Genomic DNA, 17,593 nt, shown 5'->3' on the forward strand with positions numbered 1-17,593 from the left:
CAGGAAACATCAACAGAAGAGGCAAAAGGAAAGCATGACTCTTACAGAAGCAATTGACTGTCCTCAAACCAATTCCCTTTATAAAATGGGAAGAGCATGTCAGCAGTTGAGGGAGGTGATCCTGTCCCTCTGCTCAGCCCTGGTGAGTGCTGTCTCCAAATCTGAGCTCCTCAGTAAAAGAGAGACTTGGAGCTGCTGGAGTAGGCCCAGCAGAGGACAAGGATGACTGAGGGACAGGAGCATCTCTCTTACCAGAAAGAAGGAGGTAGGTCCATTCAGCCTTGAGAAGAGGCAACTGAGAGGGGAACCTCAGAAATGCCTATAAATATCTTATGGGTTGGTGCCGAAAAGATGGACACAGGCTCATCTCTGTGATGCCAGTAAGATTAGAGCAAGCAAGCAGAAAAGCTGCAACTGAGTATGAGGAAGAACTTCTTTAATATGTGGGTGGTCACATCGAACAGTTTGCCCAGAGAGGTTGTTGGGTCTCCCTCAGTGTCTTGGGTTGCAAAGCAAGATGTAACCAAAAGTATGTATTCTATTACCATCTGTTATAAACCAGATGTGTTCTTTATCTCTTCCACGGCCCATCCTCCCTCCAGGGGAACATCTTTTGTTAATGGGCCATTGAGTCTCACTGCATAAATTATATCATCCCATTGTGAGATGCTCCACCCAGGGGGAGGAGCCAAGCATTCCTACCTGGATATAGTCGGAGACTTGGAGCACCAAACGCAGCCTTTCTCCATTGGATTGTCAGAGGAAAAAAAGGTCCATTTACACCACCAGACCTTCAGAGGAAAATGATGCCCTTCTACAGGATCATCGCTTCAACAGAACCACATCTGTCAGTGCAGGAGGACTGCAGCCACTATTTAATTGGACTGTTACCAACACCCTGATCAACAGGGTGTCAGGTTGTATTCTGTCAGTGGGTTTGTTTTGGTTGGTTTGGGGTTTTTTTGGTTTTTTGGTACTACTGCATTTTTATTTTCATAGTAAAAAACTGTTATTCCTATTCTCATATCTTTGCCTGAGAGCCCCTTGATTTCAAGATTAGAAAAATTCAGAAGTGGGGGGATGGTTTACATTTTTCCATTTCGAGGGAGGTTTTTGCATTCCTTAGCAGATACCTGTCTTTACAAACCAAGACAGTAAATGAAGATAGTCAAGAGCCATCTGCATGCAGTCCTGTGCTGTTGGCTCTAGAGTAAACCTGCTTGAGCAGGGAGGTTGGACCAAATGACCTGCTGTGATTCCTTCCAACCTTAGCCATTTTATGATTCTTTATTGATCTTGTGCAATAAAGACCTGTGGAGCTACAGGCCAGTCAGTCACACTTCTGTGGCTGGTGAAATCCCCAGGGGAACTATGGTAAGGCATATGGAAAATGAAGAGGTGGCTAGTGACAGCCAATGTGGCTTCATTAAGGACAATTCATGCCTGGGTAATTTGGTGGCCTTGTGCAGTGGGGCTATAGAGGTGATGGGTGAGGGGAGAGCTGACCTCATCTACCTGGATTTGTGCAAAGCATTTGCACCCAATGGCTTGGGTTGGAAGGGACATTAAAGACTTACTGTTCCAACCCCCCTGCAATGGGCAGGACCACCTTTCACTAGACCAGTTGCTCAAAGCCCCTCAACCTGGCCTTGAACAGTTCAAGGATGGGGCATCCACAGCTTCTCTGGGAAATCTGTTCCAGTGTCTCACGAACTTTATAGTACAGAATTTCTTCCTAATATGTAATCTGAACCTACCCCTCCTTTGGCTTAGAGCCATTCGCTCTTGACCTGTTACTACACGTTTTTGCCCTAAGTCTTCATCTTCCTTGTAGTCTCCCTTCAGGTATTGGAAGCCCGCCTTCTTTTTTCCAGGCTGAACCATCACGATTTTCTCATCCTTTCCTCATAGGAGAGGTACTCCCACTCTCTAATCATGTTGGTGGCCCTTCTCTGGACCCAGTCCAGCAGTTCCATGTCCTTTCTGTGCTGGGACCCCAGAGCTGGATGCAGGGTTCCAGGTGGGGTCTCACCAGAGCAGAGCAGAGGGGCAGAATCCCCTCCCTCCCCTGCTGCCCACGCTGCTTTGGATGCAGCCCAGGACACGTTTGGCTCTCTGGGCTGGCTGTGCCCATGGCTGGGTCATGTCCAGCCTCCCATCCACCACAGTTGTCCTGATGCAGGTGAAGTACCTTGCACTTGGTCTTGTTAAACTTCACGAGATTCCCACAGGCCCACTTCTCCAGCCTGTCCAGGTTGCTCTGGAAGACTTCCAGTCCTTCAGGTGTGTCAACCACACCACTCAGCTGGGTGTGATCTGCAAATTTGCTGAGAGTGCACAGAATCTCTTCATCTATGTCACTAATAAAATATTGAATAACACTGGTCCCAGTATGGGCCCCTGAGGGACACCACTTGTTACTGATACCCATCAGGACTCTGAGCCATCGACCACTACCTTCTGGATGGTCAATGGCCCACAGTCCTGATAGACATCCATGACAACTTCTGATACTATACTTGGACATATTGGAAAAGAATGGTCTATGTGAACCCTTTGTGATCATGTATTTGTAGATAACATTACTGGAGATAAAAGTAATCACTTGAATATTTGTACTTTTATTTTTGTTAGAATTGTGTCCTTAATTATCTAGGTCCTATCACATGTTACAGTTGTTATGACATGATGATTTATAACTACTGTCAAACTGGACCCATGAAAATGGATAAAAGGCTCTGATCACTGTCCATCATAATACAGATGAAATGCATTGTGTCTTGGAATGGGTGAAGAAGGATGGAGAGCATCAGTGGTGGGACACCCTTTTCAGATGGTCACTCACTGCTGTGAAAAATTTCAGTAGATTGTTTCACACTGTCATTCATTTAATATTGACTGTTTTACTTTAATAAAAGCCAGTTGTGTAAAAATGTGTAATGATCCATCAGCTACACATAATGTCTGGATGGATGAAAGATGTTCAGGAGAGGGATAAGGAATTGCCCTATAGGGATACTCCAAAAAATTGATTATGTGCAGGTATGATGGAGACTGATTTGAAGGTGTGACTGAAGCCATAGCCCAAATAATGTAGGAATGAGATGTAAAACCATGAGTTATGGTGGGAGATATTCCGTGAAGGGATTATGTGGTTGTGATAGCCACCTGATGGGAGCAATAGGTCACCAGGCAAAGGCTGAATGACCACTCCAATCAACAGAGGGAGTGACACTACTGGTTCTGTTCCATTTTGCTCAAACCCCACGTTTTTCTCTTTGTAGTTCCTCATATCCCTCATTTACACATAAAGTGTCTGCCTTTCCCTGCCATTTAAGATGAAAGTAACAGGATACTTGACTGCAGTCTCACCCCCACTTCTCCCAAAAGTGGAAATGGGCATTTGAAATTCCCTGCCTCAAAGACCAATCTATGGGTTGGCCCTTCTCCCCAAAGAGGACACCTCTTTAGTAAGATTTCTGCCTTCAGCTGCATTGGAGAATGCATCCAGGAGCACCTGGGAGACTTGTACATAGCACTATACACTTATATTTTCTAGGTCTACTGCCTTTATCACCAGCAATCTAACAGGAAACTACAACCTGTTTGTTGTGGTCTAGAAATGCTACTCCCCAACTCAGTTCCCCAGCCTCGCCAGACTCTTCCAAACTGCATGCAGTTGGCTTGGCTTCCCCTCCCTTTTTTCCCTCCAGGAATGGAGTTGAGAATTGAAGGCACAAAAGGTGAAAATTGTGTTGAGACAAGACTAATTTTCTGGAAAGAGCAATGACATAAGGTATTATAGAGAATAGTCACAGCAACAGTAGTAAAAATGAAAGTATAAAGAAGAGAGGGTAATTTGCATGCAAGAATTCTCACCAGGGACCGGGACAATGAACAGTGTGAGACAGGTTCCCCACACCACCACACTTGTTGGTCCACCAGAAACAGGTGCCCTTCCTTCTGGAAGTGAGAAAGTCCCTTTTCTCCACTGCTGGCAGTGATGTTTGGTACCAACCAAACAACATGATTCTTGGCCATGCCCCCTCCTGCTGATCTGGGCTGGAACCAGGACACTGTTGTTTCTAAAAAAACACACTATTCGTCTGTGTTTGTGAAAGCTCTTATTGAGCTCAAGCAAACTTGCAGCACTGAATTAATGACCTCACTATTGGTGAATCTGGGATTGCTAATGTGGCTGGATTTCTGGTGTATCCCAGATCTCACTGAGCATGACCGGACTCACAGTGCCTAGCTGTATACAATCAGAAATGAAGCCCAGATGCACCCTGCCCCTCTGATCTCCCAGGACCAGCTGGAATGCCAGAGGGCTTATCTTCTGCTGTATTTATATAATCTTGAAGAAGCACTCAGAAAAATTGACTTTTCTTTGTATGCTTTTTTTTTTTCATTTTACATTCTAGGTTGGAATTGTAGTATACCCTACTAAGGAGTATTTGTTGAATGAGGATATTTTGTAAGATACAATCACAGAATAGCTAAGTTTGGAAGGGATCACTGGAGGATACCTAGTCCAACATCTCTGCTCCAGCAAGATCCCCTAGAGTACACTACACACAACTGTGTCCATATGGCTTATGAATATCTCCAGAGAAGGAGACTCCACAACCTCTGGACAACCTGTTCCAGTGCACCGTTACCTGCACAGTAGAGAAGTTCTTGGTCATGTTCAAGTGGAACTTCCTGTGCATCAGTTTCTGCCCACTGCTTCTTGTCCTATCATCACCATCCTATCAACACCAAGAAGAGCCTGGATCCATCCTTTGGCACCCTCCCTTCAGATATTTCTATGCAGTGGTGAGATGCCCTCTCAATCCTCAGTTCTCCAGGCCAAACAGGCTCAGCTCTCTCAACCTTTCCTTTTAAGAGAGATGTTCTAGTCATCTCACCATCTTTGTCACCCTCCACTTGGCTTGATCCAGGAGCTCCATGTGTTTCTTGCCTTGAGGAGCCTGTACACAGCACTCCAGATGTGCCTCACCAGGGCTGAATAGAGGGTCAGGATCACCCCCCTTGACCTGCAGGCAGTGCTCTTCCTAATGCACCCCAGGATCCCATTGGCCTTCTTGGCCCCCAGGACACACTGCTGGCTCATGGACAGCTTGCTGTCCACTAGGACCCCAGGTCCTTCTCCACAGGTCATCCCCAGCCTCTGCTGGTAACCCAATTGTTTCTTCCCAGATGCAAGACCCTGCATCTGCTTTTGTTCAACTTCAGACAGTTCCTCTCTGCTGATTCTTCCAGCTTTTCAAGGTCCTTCTGAAACACAGCCTCTGGGGTATTGGCCACTCCTCTGAACTTCATGTCATCAGTGAACTTGCTGAGGAAGCATCTGCCCTTTCATCCAAGTGACCAAGTTGATCAACACTGGACCCTGTATAGAACCTTTGGGGGACACCACCAGTTACAGGCTTCCAACCAGACCTTGTGCCACCGATTAACCTTCTGGGGTTAATCTGCCATTCAGCCAGGTTTCCATTTACTTCACCATCCATTCATCCAGCTTCTATTTCCTGAGCTTACTTACAAGCACATCATGAGAGAGAGTGTTGAAATCCTTCCTGAAGTCACGGTAGAAAATGTCCACTGCTCTCATCCATCCAGAAAGCTGTCCCATCATAGAGGCAATCAGTTTGGTCAAGCATGATTCTCTTTTAGTAAATCCATACTGACTACTCCTGATCATCTTCTTGTAATCCAGTTGGATGGAGGTATCCTTCAGGATGAGCTATTTCATCACCTTTTCACATGCAACAATATAAAGCACAAGTACTTTAGAATGCAGTGTAACATGAATTCCTTATGGAGGAGAGTGAAATTATTAATTTTTTATTATTTTAATTATTAATGTTTTCCCATGCTTTGTATGAAGTGTTTAATGTCAAGATGTAACTTGATTTCAATGTGTATTTATTACACAAAATTGAAATATTTCCAAGCACACAAACCTCTGTATAGCTAGCATAATTTTCTAATGTATCATAATAAATTCTGAAACTAAAGAAAGACAATTAAATAACTAACGAATTTCACAGGGTATTTGTGATAATTATTAACTTGATTTAAAGTCTTCCTTTTTATTGCTCTTCTCCACAAACACTTAAGCAATCATTGTTCTCTGAAGAACTGGTGTTTCTTTGTGTTATATGTTGAAAACTTTTGTTTCTAGGATTTAAAGAAAAAAAGAAAAAAGTCAAGACAAAACTAAAAAATATGCAAATAGTCTTCTTCCTTCAACCAAGTCCTCTTCACATACCACTTTCCAGAGGGGTGGTTTTCACTGTTAGTGACTGACCTATTGCAGCACACTAGCTATCACTTGCATTGCCACAGTAAGGCTGTACCTTCTCCAGTCATTGCAGCTGAGATATAGTTTTGCTTTATTTTTTTAAGGGCTGGCCTTGTCTTATTTGTTTAAGTGCTCTGCCTACATTACTGATTTCATTACCCCATGTACCTCACTACTGAGAAGTCTCCTGAAGTGAAGCTGTGCCTCTTCCTAGCACTGAAGACTTCAGAATGAGTATACATCTCTTCTGAGATGTTTGCTGGTGGCCTGGTAAGGAACGTAGTTTACTCTTGATGGACAGTTGTAAATTCTTCTGCTGTCAGCTGTTTGTACCTGCATTTTATTAAAATGCTTGCTGCTGTTTAGCACGCTTAGGTTTTGGAGCAACACTTTCAGAAGCGATGAATGATTTAGAGAAGCTGAGCTCACCATGATGTGTAGCAGAAATGTAGAGCTGCTCAGAAGGACAAGGGCTTTTAAGACCAGACACAGCCGTTTTTTTTCCTAGACAGCTTTTTGACACTGCTGTATTCAGGTGCTCTGGTGTGTTGTCCTGAATTCTGGAACAAGACAAAGGGAAACAGTGCTTCCAAATGGGCAGCACTTCTTTGCTCAGTTTGGGTACTTGAGTCTATCTGCTTCCTACTAGTGTATGTGCATTGAGACAAAAAGTATTAGTCTTTGAATTTTGAGAAATGTGAGAGCCTGACCATTAACAAATCAAAAATTTATTGAGCTAGAGCTCAATTACTGAGCTTTCACTTTCAAAATTCAAGGTAATGAACTTGTAATGAACCCACTGTCTTCATCCCTGTTTCTACAGAATATGCTGTTTTGTTGTTTTACAGTTCCTGACTTAGGCACAGTGATGTGGAAGGAGAGAGCAGTGCATTCACCTGGAGCTATTATGGCCATATATCCTCACATAAAGAGAGATACATTTCTGCACAGTTCACTACTGCAGCTGAGTAAAAGGTATGGGTATTATTCCTAGTTGAAAACATTATTTACCTCTACAAATTCAAATAAAATCTGTGTCTAGTGTTAATATCTTAAAATGCTCTTTAGTTAGCACTTAGAATAAAGAGTAAGAATGGAGGCTCAGGGAGGTCTGCAAGAGCACTGAACTAGCTATGTTCACATCTCTTTTATAATGATACACTTCTGCACAGGTTAGGAGGTTACCCACACTGATTCAGTTATCCACTTAGGAAAGAAGTCTCCATAGCAGTGCATTGTAAAAGTCACACAGATCAGTCTTACCAACTGAATCTTTGGGGAACAAACAGGGAGGAGCAATGACATCAGCTGTTTGCAGTAAGACATTACCTTTCCACTTTGCCCTCTGCCTGTGTTTCTTCTGTAGTCCAGTTGCTTTGGTTCTTTCTCACTTGCAGGCCTGCTAAAGATACCAAAACATGTCAAAAAACCCTAAAAACTATTTATTTTTACCTCAGAATCTGTTGCTGAAGGACATTCTGGTAAGTAAAAATGCTGATTGTATCTTTGCATTTATTGATGCTCACACAGAAGAATGCTATCTGATGAAAAGTTCCGTGATATCTCCCCCCAGTGGAGAAAAGAAATAAGCAAATTTATACTTTTGAATAGACTGTGGATTAGAGTTTTTGTTTTCTTTACTAGTATTTGTCTTATTTGTTTAGTATGCAATATAATCTGATGTCAGTAATTTTAAACTTTTGCTTGAGAAAAGCATGGATCAGTCTACAGGTAGAAGCGGAGCTACCACATATACTACTCTTGTAATTTATTTTTTTTTATTCTGAAATGAAAAAAAAAGTAGTTCTTTATGCACATGTGTATTGCAGGTGATTCTCTGAAATGTTTGGAATATTAAGCATTAATTGGCATCAGAGCTGCACTGCAGATACTGCTGTAATAATTCATATGTCTATTTGTCACATTGGTTTTGGTAACACAAGTTTACAATGAGTTTAGGTTGTATAAAACCATTGTATTTTCCAGGTCTTGAACTGCAAGATGATACTTCAGCTCTAATTGTTCACTAAACTCAGGTATCTGTCATACAGTTTTGTTTGCAATAAAATTTATTTAGAAGCTGTGGAAACTGAGTCACTGGAGGAAGTTTGGACCTCCAACACACAAGGTAATGACTCAAATTTACAGTAAAAGTAGAACTTTCAAATGGAGAATTTTAATGTTAGGAGTTAACATTACCTCTTAATTTTTCCAAAGTAGAAGAAAAGGGAAAAAAAAAAAGTGATAAATAGAGGGTGCTGACAAACACTAAAGGTTGGCAGTGAATTTTTACTGATTAGAGGGAAATGGTACAGTGTGAGACCAATTATACCAGCCAGACTGCCCTGCCCCTGATGAACAGCCTAACAGCTCTGAGACCTCTGCAGCATGTGGCACCATAGCTTGAGCTACCACTTGTTTGCTGTGAAACAGTGCACTGTATGTTGTAATGGTTCACATAGGCAATAAAACTTACCAGCAGTTAAAGGTTATGCCTTCCTGCTCGAGCCTTGGACCCATAGGTGTGAATGAGTTTCTCAGTCTTCAGAACTCAGTTTACCTCAGGGTATCAAACTGGCCAGGTGACGTGGCATTCCTGATTTTATGTTTGCTTGCACACATGACTTCTGGGTCTGAAATTATCACCACATGTTGTTTCTGTCTTTCATCTTATGTCCTTGTGTCTTCTGTGCTCAATTTTTATCAATGAAGGTGAAATATAACTTATGGAATTGATAAGAATTCTTAGCTTTTGAGTAGCAATAAGTTTCATAAATAAATGCTTAAGTTGGGAAATAATTCAGCACAAAGAGCTGAAGACAGAATTTACAGTTATCAAAATGATGGTGTTCTCGTTTTGCTTTTTTCCAAGCCTCTAAATTTTTCAACTTACATTTAAAGAAATGCGGTTAGATGTTTACCTTTAGCTTTGTTTGGGTAAAATGCTAGAAGTAAAATGTAAAAAGTACAGAAATTGCTGATTCATGTTGTAAAAATAATGTCAGTGAAGAAGAAACCTGTTTTCCATAAGGAAATCTCATGAAGACGTTGAGACCACTGTAGCCTGTGTGAATAAAAGGGCCTCATGTATTTTTAGCACTCATGCTTTACTTTTGGTTATAATTTGTATTTGAGTGTGGTGGTATTGATGGGACAATGGCTCATGAAAACTACCTGCTAGAATTTCTCCCTTTTCCTTGCTTTTAGATTGTGATGAAATATAATTTAAGCTCTCATACTAAAATTCTATTTATACTTAAACTCTGCATTGAATTACAGATCTTTTAGAGTACAGAACAACTCTACTCTTGAATTATAATTTCATCCTGATGTTTGTATGCTTCCAGGCCAGATTATCTGTAAAAGTAAATAATTCGTTTAAGGTGAACACTCAATTATTATTTTCATTAATTTTCTCAGTGGGCCCTCAAGAGATGCTACTTTCAATTGGCAAGTATGTGTGTAATTACATAGACTGTTACAAACTATCTGGGCACTTGGCTCACTAATACCGATGATCTTGTAGATCCAGCTGTATATCTGTGTGGCTGGATATATTTTGGATGGCTTTTTTTGTAATAATGGTGAGTGAAAATTAATTCATATTCCTTGTGTTGGTTTTGCAGATATGCTACCTCTCTCTCTCAGCTTGTAGTTTTGAAGTAATAACATGGATTACTTGCACTGGTTCAGTTATCCTGATGAGATAATCCAAATGTGTCCCCTAAATTGTTCATTAACTTTTAACAAATCAAATGTATTTGACATACTCGGGTCTCATGTGGAAAATAGGTCATAGCTGCTAAAGATGGTATAGGTAAAATCTTTTTTCTCAAGTGTTCTTTTCCTGAAACAGAAAGATTAGCAATTCAGAAATATTGTGAGGGGCCAATGCTTGACCCTGAGAGAATATTTGCAGAAGCTTTTCTGAACCTGAATGAATCAGATAGCAGTTCATAATTGCATGAACAGACCTCAGTATAATGTACCCTTTTGTAGGGATAGCAATTCCTCTTGCCATCCAAAAAAATTCACACATGGTATATCAGAGGTCCACAGTGCAGGTACAGGAGGGATAAACAGAAAATTTCTTGTAGAAGTGCTGACCTCTGACAGTCATAAGATGCAGATCAAAACAGGTAATACACACAGAAAATGCAACACACAGTTTAAAATAAGAGGAGAAGAATGCAAAACTGCTAAAGAAAGGTCTTAGCTTAAATACTTTTTCCAAAATTACTACAAGAGTACTTTATTATCCTGAAATTATCCTGATTATTTCAGATGCCTTTACAGGCATTTTTCATTGTCCTCTCACCAAGGAGGCTGCTGGCCTGTGCAGGTGATAGTAAAATGTCAGAAGTGACTTGAGGAGATGAGTGAAAGCAGGGTAAGACATACATTTTAGGATTTGATAAAATTGCTACTAGGCAGATGCCCAAAAAACAGAAGTCTCTAGGCCACTGGAAATTACATTTTATTAAGAAATTGTTTGGGGGGGTTTTAATCAATAAAGAAATGTGATTTCTGTCTTATTTTTATCTTCTAGAAAAGCTATGTGATCAGATAAGTGATGCTGTCTAGATGCTCATCTCAGAATTGATCCAGATGCCAAGGTTGCCTGTGGTAAGTACAACACAGATAGAAAAACAAATTAATGAAGTACAACATGTAATCAACATTGATATAATGTCTTTTGTTCCAAAATTCCTCCAATAGCTGGCTGCCAGTCAAGACTTTCACAGTCAGTAAAGAGCTCAGCTGTGGCACTCTGATTCTGAAGAGAAGGAAAACCAGTAAAAAACCAGGAAAAATGAACAGAATAAAGGAAAGACATAGTACTCCAGTGCAAATTAAAAATTGTGAAATGTAAGAAATACACCAGGTGGTATGGAAAAATAGGGCTGTCAGGTAACATCAGTAGATGTTACTGATGAATCTATGAAAATCAGGGAAAATGTGTGGAAAGATATATGTCAAAGTGCATGTCTTCACAAAGTAATTAGGGCAATTCCCATTGTTCACAGGAGGGTAAGATCATTTGAATGTGATTCTGATCAAAGTGGCTTACTATTTTGTGTGACTTTCCATTAGGACTAGGCATGGATGTTGTCACTAGCAGTAGAGGCTATGAACACGTCACCGAATTGGAGTGAGCCGGATTGTCACAGAAAAATGGAGACAGAAAGGGAATGTACCTAAAGAGCTTTCCAAATACAGTGATTTTAGTTCTAAATTATGCCACCAAGGCCATAGTTACAGCACAGAGGACTAACAGCATCTCATAAATGCAACAATTGAATATTTTTAATCTGAAACATCTCATGTGATTCTTGGTGCACAGATGTGAGCAGTGAGACGTGAGGAGAGGGTCTAGCATATGTGTTAGACTTGATGAAGCTTGTATTTCCATACTTTAGGAAGTTATGCTTCTAAAACTGCTGAAAAATTGAAGATGGTAACAGAGGAATGCTGTAAAAATGTCAAGGAAGAATGTGTGTAAGAGATGTGAGAAACAGGTGTGCCATGATTACACAGACCTAGTAGATCATATTGTTGTACCAGCTCTTTTTTGTAATTGTCTGCTATATGTTTTTACATAAAACAGAAAAGTTTGCATACCAGATGGACTCCTGAAACAAAAAACAAAATAAAATATTAAAGTGATTCCACACAAAATTTCTAATGAAGTTGCATAGCTTCTTGCTCCAGGATCTTGTCTTGTAGAAGTTTTTGTGGTTGCCAAGGACAACTGGGTGAATTACTGTAATAAAAATACATCGAAGACTGGTAATACCATCTGTTAATAAATTATGTTCCTTTGGCTTCAGGAAAACACTCAGCTGAAATTCTTGTATTTGGAGAAACAGCCCTACATACTCGATCTGCTCTTAGAGACATTTGCTTCCAGCCAATGTGAAGATAGGATAATTGGCTACAACAGGCCCCAGATTCATGCAGGCTTTTAAATGTTCTTATCAGCTGAAGACAAGAGTTGTTGCACAAAGACGCATAAGTGTGCTAAGGCTTTACACTGAGTTTCCTCTGCAATTAGTCTTTTGTTCACAGAACCATCTTCAGGATCTCTCTGTTTAACTGTGAAATAGTATAAGTAAAATTCTGATATTTTACTGACATATTTTCTCTAGAGTGTGTGGCAAAAACTGGAATGATTTTGCTCTGAGGAGAGATCACATGCCAGGCTATAGTAGATTATCAACAAAATTTAAGAGGGACCATTAAGAGGATAGGATATGAAGACTCTTCCAAAGGTGGGTGAGATGCATGGTGCTGACAATACTGATTGTGGGTTCAAAGGATATATTGTCCATTCACTTAAGAGTTGGACTTGATGATCCTTGTGGGTCACTTCCAACTCAGAATATTCTGATTCTCTGTGATTCTCTAATGATATCTTACATGTGTTCCTTAATGGGTCTGTTCTGCATGTGGCCAAAGTCATGTTTTTTTTTGTCTTCTGATGAACAAAATGAAATGCGTATCCAGGCCTGGAAGAAGATTCACAACTGTTGTTGATATGTATTTCTCACTGATGATATCAAAGGAGTTAGTTTAAGGTGGCATACATGTAAAAGACTTATTCTTGAAAGTGTCTGGTATCTCTTGCTTTTCTGATGCAGAAGAACTAGTATTTGTACAAATGTCAGAAGGTGCTTACATCTGTAGCTTTGTACAATGAAATTTTAACAGTGATGTTCCTTGTCCTTGGGGTGCACAAGCCTGTGACACGGGAAGTTCACACCAAAGGAATTCTTTATGCATTCTTTACATGTATCCCAAAGGAGTTTCCTTTCAGCAGCTGAACTACTTACATCACTACTCCCCTTCAGTCTTCCCTTTTCATGTATGATGCATACTTTTTCCTCTAATTCAATTGAATTCTAGAACATACTACAAGAAAAACTCAGTAACAGTTTCTGGTAACATTTTCCACAGTCCTCTACCAGGTTTAATACCCAAATTATTTGAACCCTAGTCAAAATAAGCAATGTCATAATATGCAATATCATAATAAACATAACAATCTTTGGCAGGGTAGCCTGTAGGATCACATATATCCTATCAGTTTCAAGAATTCAAGTTCAGCCTAATAGCACTAACCTACCCACATCCTGAAACTGTTAAATAAATGTGCTGATTGTTGGATTCTGCTAGCAATAAAAAATGTAGGAAGCTTACATGCATAGAATTTTAAAAGTTTTAGCTAAGATAACTAGATAATCCTTAAAAACTTCTCTAGCAATTTGAGAACTCTCAAGAATGTATGAGCTAATTTTACAAAACTCCTTTTACTAAGACTGGACTGGAAGACTTGCACAGATTTAGTGGCCCTAGAATAACAATGTAAAGAAGTCAAGCAAGCTGTCTTCCATGGCAAGACTGATGATGACATTGGAGTAGGGGATCAGGTAATTCTAGGCACTTACTCAAATCTAGTTTAAGCACAAGCAGTTAAAATTACAATGGACTGGAGCCCTTCTTTAAAAACTATTGTGCAAATTGCAAGAATTAGCAGTTGAGCACTGTGCACTCTCTCAATCACCAGAAGTGTGAAAACATATCACAGCCTTCAGCAGTTTCAAGGAAAATGGCTTTCCCCATATTCAGTGGCCTTAAAAGGATAGAGCTACAATTAAGGTTTTTGTCAGTCAGTAAGTTTCTGATCTTTCAAGTTCTTTAGCCTGGCAACATTTTCTGTGTCATATGTGAGGAGAAAACGGAGCAGTCTTGATGAGCTTTATGTTAATGAAGCCTTTTCAGCAGGTTATTACGGATGTGTAAGACAGAGCCATTTTTGGGAATCAGCCCCTGTTATGGCTGTAATTTTTGCACATAAATGTTATTTTGGGCTGGTTTTATGTGAAGGGTATTAACTCTGCATGTTACTGCTGTCTCTTGCTAAGCTTGGGTGATTCTGAAGTACTATGACGCAAAGAGGTGCAGAATGGAAAGAGGACATGGGGTAGCTTATTTCCCCACTTTTCAGTGCAGTTCCCTGATTTTTTGACTATGCCACTGATGAAACTGAAGAATACATGCCCTTAACAGTCCTCCTGGCACACAAACTGACCACAAGCATAAGGGCTCCGGAACAGAATGGAACGTGGCCCTGGGTCAGACCTGGGAAAACACAAGTTTGTAATAGATGCATCAACTGTAAGGGTAAGAAACAACCAAAATAATTTACCCTGTCTGCTACTATATTACAATTTATGTTTGCCAAAATAGTTGCTGTTGTTCTCATGTTCCAAGGTGATGTGAGTTCCATGAGGTATGTTTGTATATAGGACCTACATTTGTTTAAACTGTTCTATCAGTGTCTCAGCAGGTCTTTTCAAAGCAATACTTGTATTTTCCTTGTTTCCCCCTGGAGATTAAGGAACATGAACAATTTACCAACAATCAGGTTTGGGTTTTTTCTGAATAATTTTACCAGCTGCTGACAGCTGTGTTTCTGTGTTCAGTGGATTAGTCACTGAGCCTGCTGTAGGAGTGATGCACTTTGGCTGTTTCAAAGACAGTAAATTCTCTGTTTTCTGCGCTGTGAAACCTGAAGGACAGGAAAGACAAAACATACATGATACATGCTGAGCTTTCTGTACAGCAAAGTGTTTCAGTCTTAATTTCTGTTATTTAGTCTGGATCAAGTGCACTGAGTTACACTGCTGCTGCTGCTGTTGCACTTCTACATGGATTGTGTCCCTGCCTCTTGTTAGGAGTGTACAGAACATGTCAACAGGCTGATTTATGATGTATCTATTCATGTATGTTGGAGGAGTAGGAAAGTAGAGAGACCAATTTAGTCTGTAAGAAAACGGGTACTAAGGATGGAGCAATGCCAGTTTATACTTTCATGTGTATAAAAGCTCTGTAGAAGGGTGCAAAGGATGCAGCCTATCATATGATCTACAGTTGTTAATTTTAGGAGGGTTCTCCAAAATTTATTTTTGTTTTACTTTGCTAATCCACAATTTGAAAATATGTTAACACAGCAAACCAGACTGATTAGCTTCAACTGCTAAAATTTGTAGCTTTCTTGCTGTAATTTTACTTCTCTGTGCCAATACATGTAATATCACATAGTTAACCCCTTTGGTAGTGTTTTTACTTTCCTACAGTGACATTTAAGCATTGACAACAATCCATTATTTTTCATCTTATTTGCCTTCATCTGTTTAGCTACAGAAAATAGCTGTGAGGTTCATTTCCAGCTTTCAGACATGTGTTTTTGGTCCTGAGTGTTCATTTTGGACCTGAGTGTTCATTGTCCATTTTTATTTCCTCACTAGGTCACAATGGAATATGAGGAATGCAGTGGTGCACTGGAGCCCATCCGAGTGCACACACTTGTGATTTCAATAAAGCATGCACCGGACACGTATATGCTACAACATATACAGAATGAGCTGATGGAGAAAGTTGTTTAAAAAGTCATTCCAGAGAAGTATCTGGATGAGGGAACCATTCATCATCTCCTTACAAGTGAAAAGTTGTAGAAGGTGGTCCTAAGGTATTACTTTGAAAAATAATAACCATGCAGACTTGGACTCCACCAAATGCTTTTAAATGTTCTCTTGAACAATAGTGTAATGGAAGAGTATTACCTTTAACCAAAAAGTCTTTGCAATTTTAAGGAAGCTTCAGTTATTTCTACTGGAGCTTTCCTACAGGACATCTGTCACCTAAACTGAAGTTATAACGTTTTGGAGAGCCACATGTACACATTCCTGGATCTTTGTCTTGCTTCCAGAAAGTATTTTAAGAGTAAGGGAAATACAATTCTTAAGTTATGTGCTAAAATGCAGGCTGGAAGTATCTCTTCACTTCCACAATAAAAATCAAAACCAGAAAAAACAATTGATCTGATATCTACATGGAAATTATTCACAAAGCTGAACAAATTTCAAAGGAGACTTAACATACTAAATATCAATTGTCATTAGAATTTGACATATGTTCTGCTTTCTAGTGCAGGTGTTAGCACTAGATAAAAAAGACACTGCTATGAAATTGTAAAAAGTTACCATACACAAAACTGCCTAATTTGTGCAAAGAGTTCAAAAGGATTAAAACTATGAGGTGTGCTTTTAACCATATTGGGATAATGAAGGAATACCACTTTAACTGAGAAATAAAAGTTGGCTTTGCTCCCATATTACTTATTTGGAGATTTAAATTGTGGATTATTGCCATTTATCCTCTTTCAGGATGGAATTTCTCAGCAGTCTGGAGTTCATTTATCAGTGTGTAGTTGCCAGCTTTACTAATCTGACAGAAAAGCGGTGTATCTCTCTTGGCTGCGTAAGTTGGCTCAACCCATAATGTTGTAAGAGGCAGACAAAATCTATGCAAGAATTTGAGACCACTATCAGGGGCACAGGAAGGAAGAAAGAAGAAATAAGCATAGTATCACTTGTGTCACCACTGAGCCATTATGTGAACTGAGGTAGAATTTCTCAGTATTCTTGTGCTGACAACATTGAGCTGCAGTTCTGTGAAGCCCCTGCTTCCCATTTAGAGTGTGTATCCAGGTGAAGCTTGTTAACCTTCTAGATTGTATGTGATCTGCTTTTGTCTCTCTAAGTTCTTGGCCTTCATCAAAGTGTTGCTGAGTGAAGACTTAGACCAGTAGCCCACAGAAAGTATTTCGTAATTGCCGATTTGAAGGGAGTGTTCTTTTTGTCATGTTTACAGTTGTGCTGCATTGTTAAAGGATTTCAAAAGTGACTGCAGCACAAATGACTTAGTACATTTTTGAAGAGTACTCCAGCCATCTAGTGAACTCTTTCATTAAGCAGTTGCATGGGAATGTGAACATTGTAAACACTGTCATATACATGACAAATACAAAAGAAAGCTGTACTCAATAACCTAATATGGGGTTGGATTAGCTATTGTGTCTTGTGAATAAATTTATTTATTTGTCCTTCAGGCTGATGCTGGACAGACTGGCTAGAAGATCATTGTTGATAGTACAGAAGCTGGGGAGCCCATGGGGGAGGTGCATTCTCTGGAAAAGATCCCTTAAAAGTTGAGCATTCTGCAGCAAATGCAGGTCACAGGATTGCAAAATCTCTGGTGAAAGCTGGTATCTGTAGAAGGGTATTAATGCATGTAAGAGCAACTGTAACAGTAATACACCAAATTCTGAAACACAAATTCTGTCCCAGAATACATACCGCCATCACAGCCTCTCTCCAGTTTCAGAAAATCTTTTCTCATAGTAGAATGGGGCTCCAGGAATTTTTTTGGATCCTTACG

The sequence above is a fragment of the Parus major genome, chromosome Z (assembly GCF_001522545.3).
Source record: "Parus major isolate Abel chromosome Z, Parus_major1.1, whole genome shotgun sequence".
NCBI lineage: Eukaryota > Metazoa > Chordata > Aves > Passeriformes > Paridae > Parus > Parus major.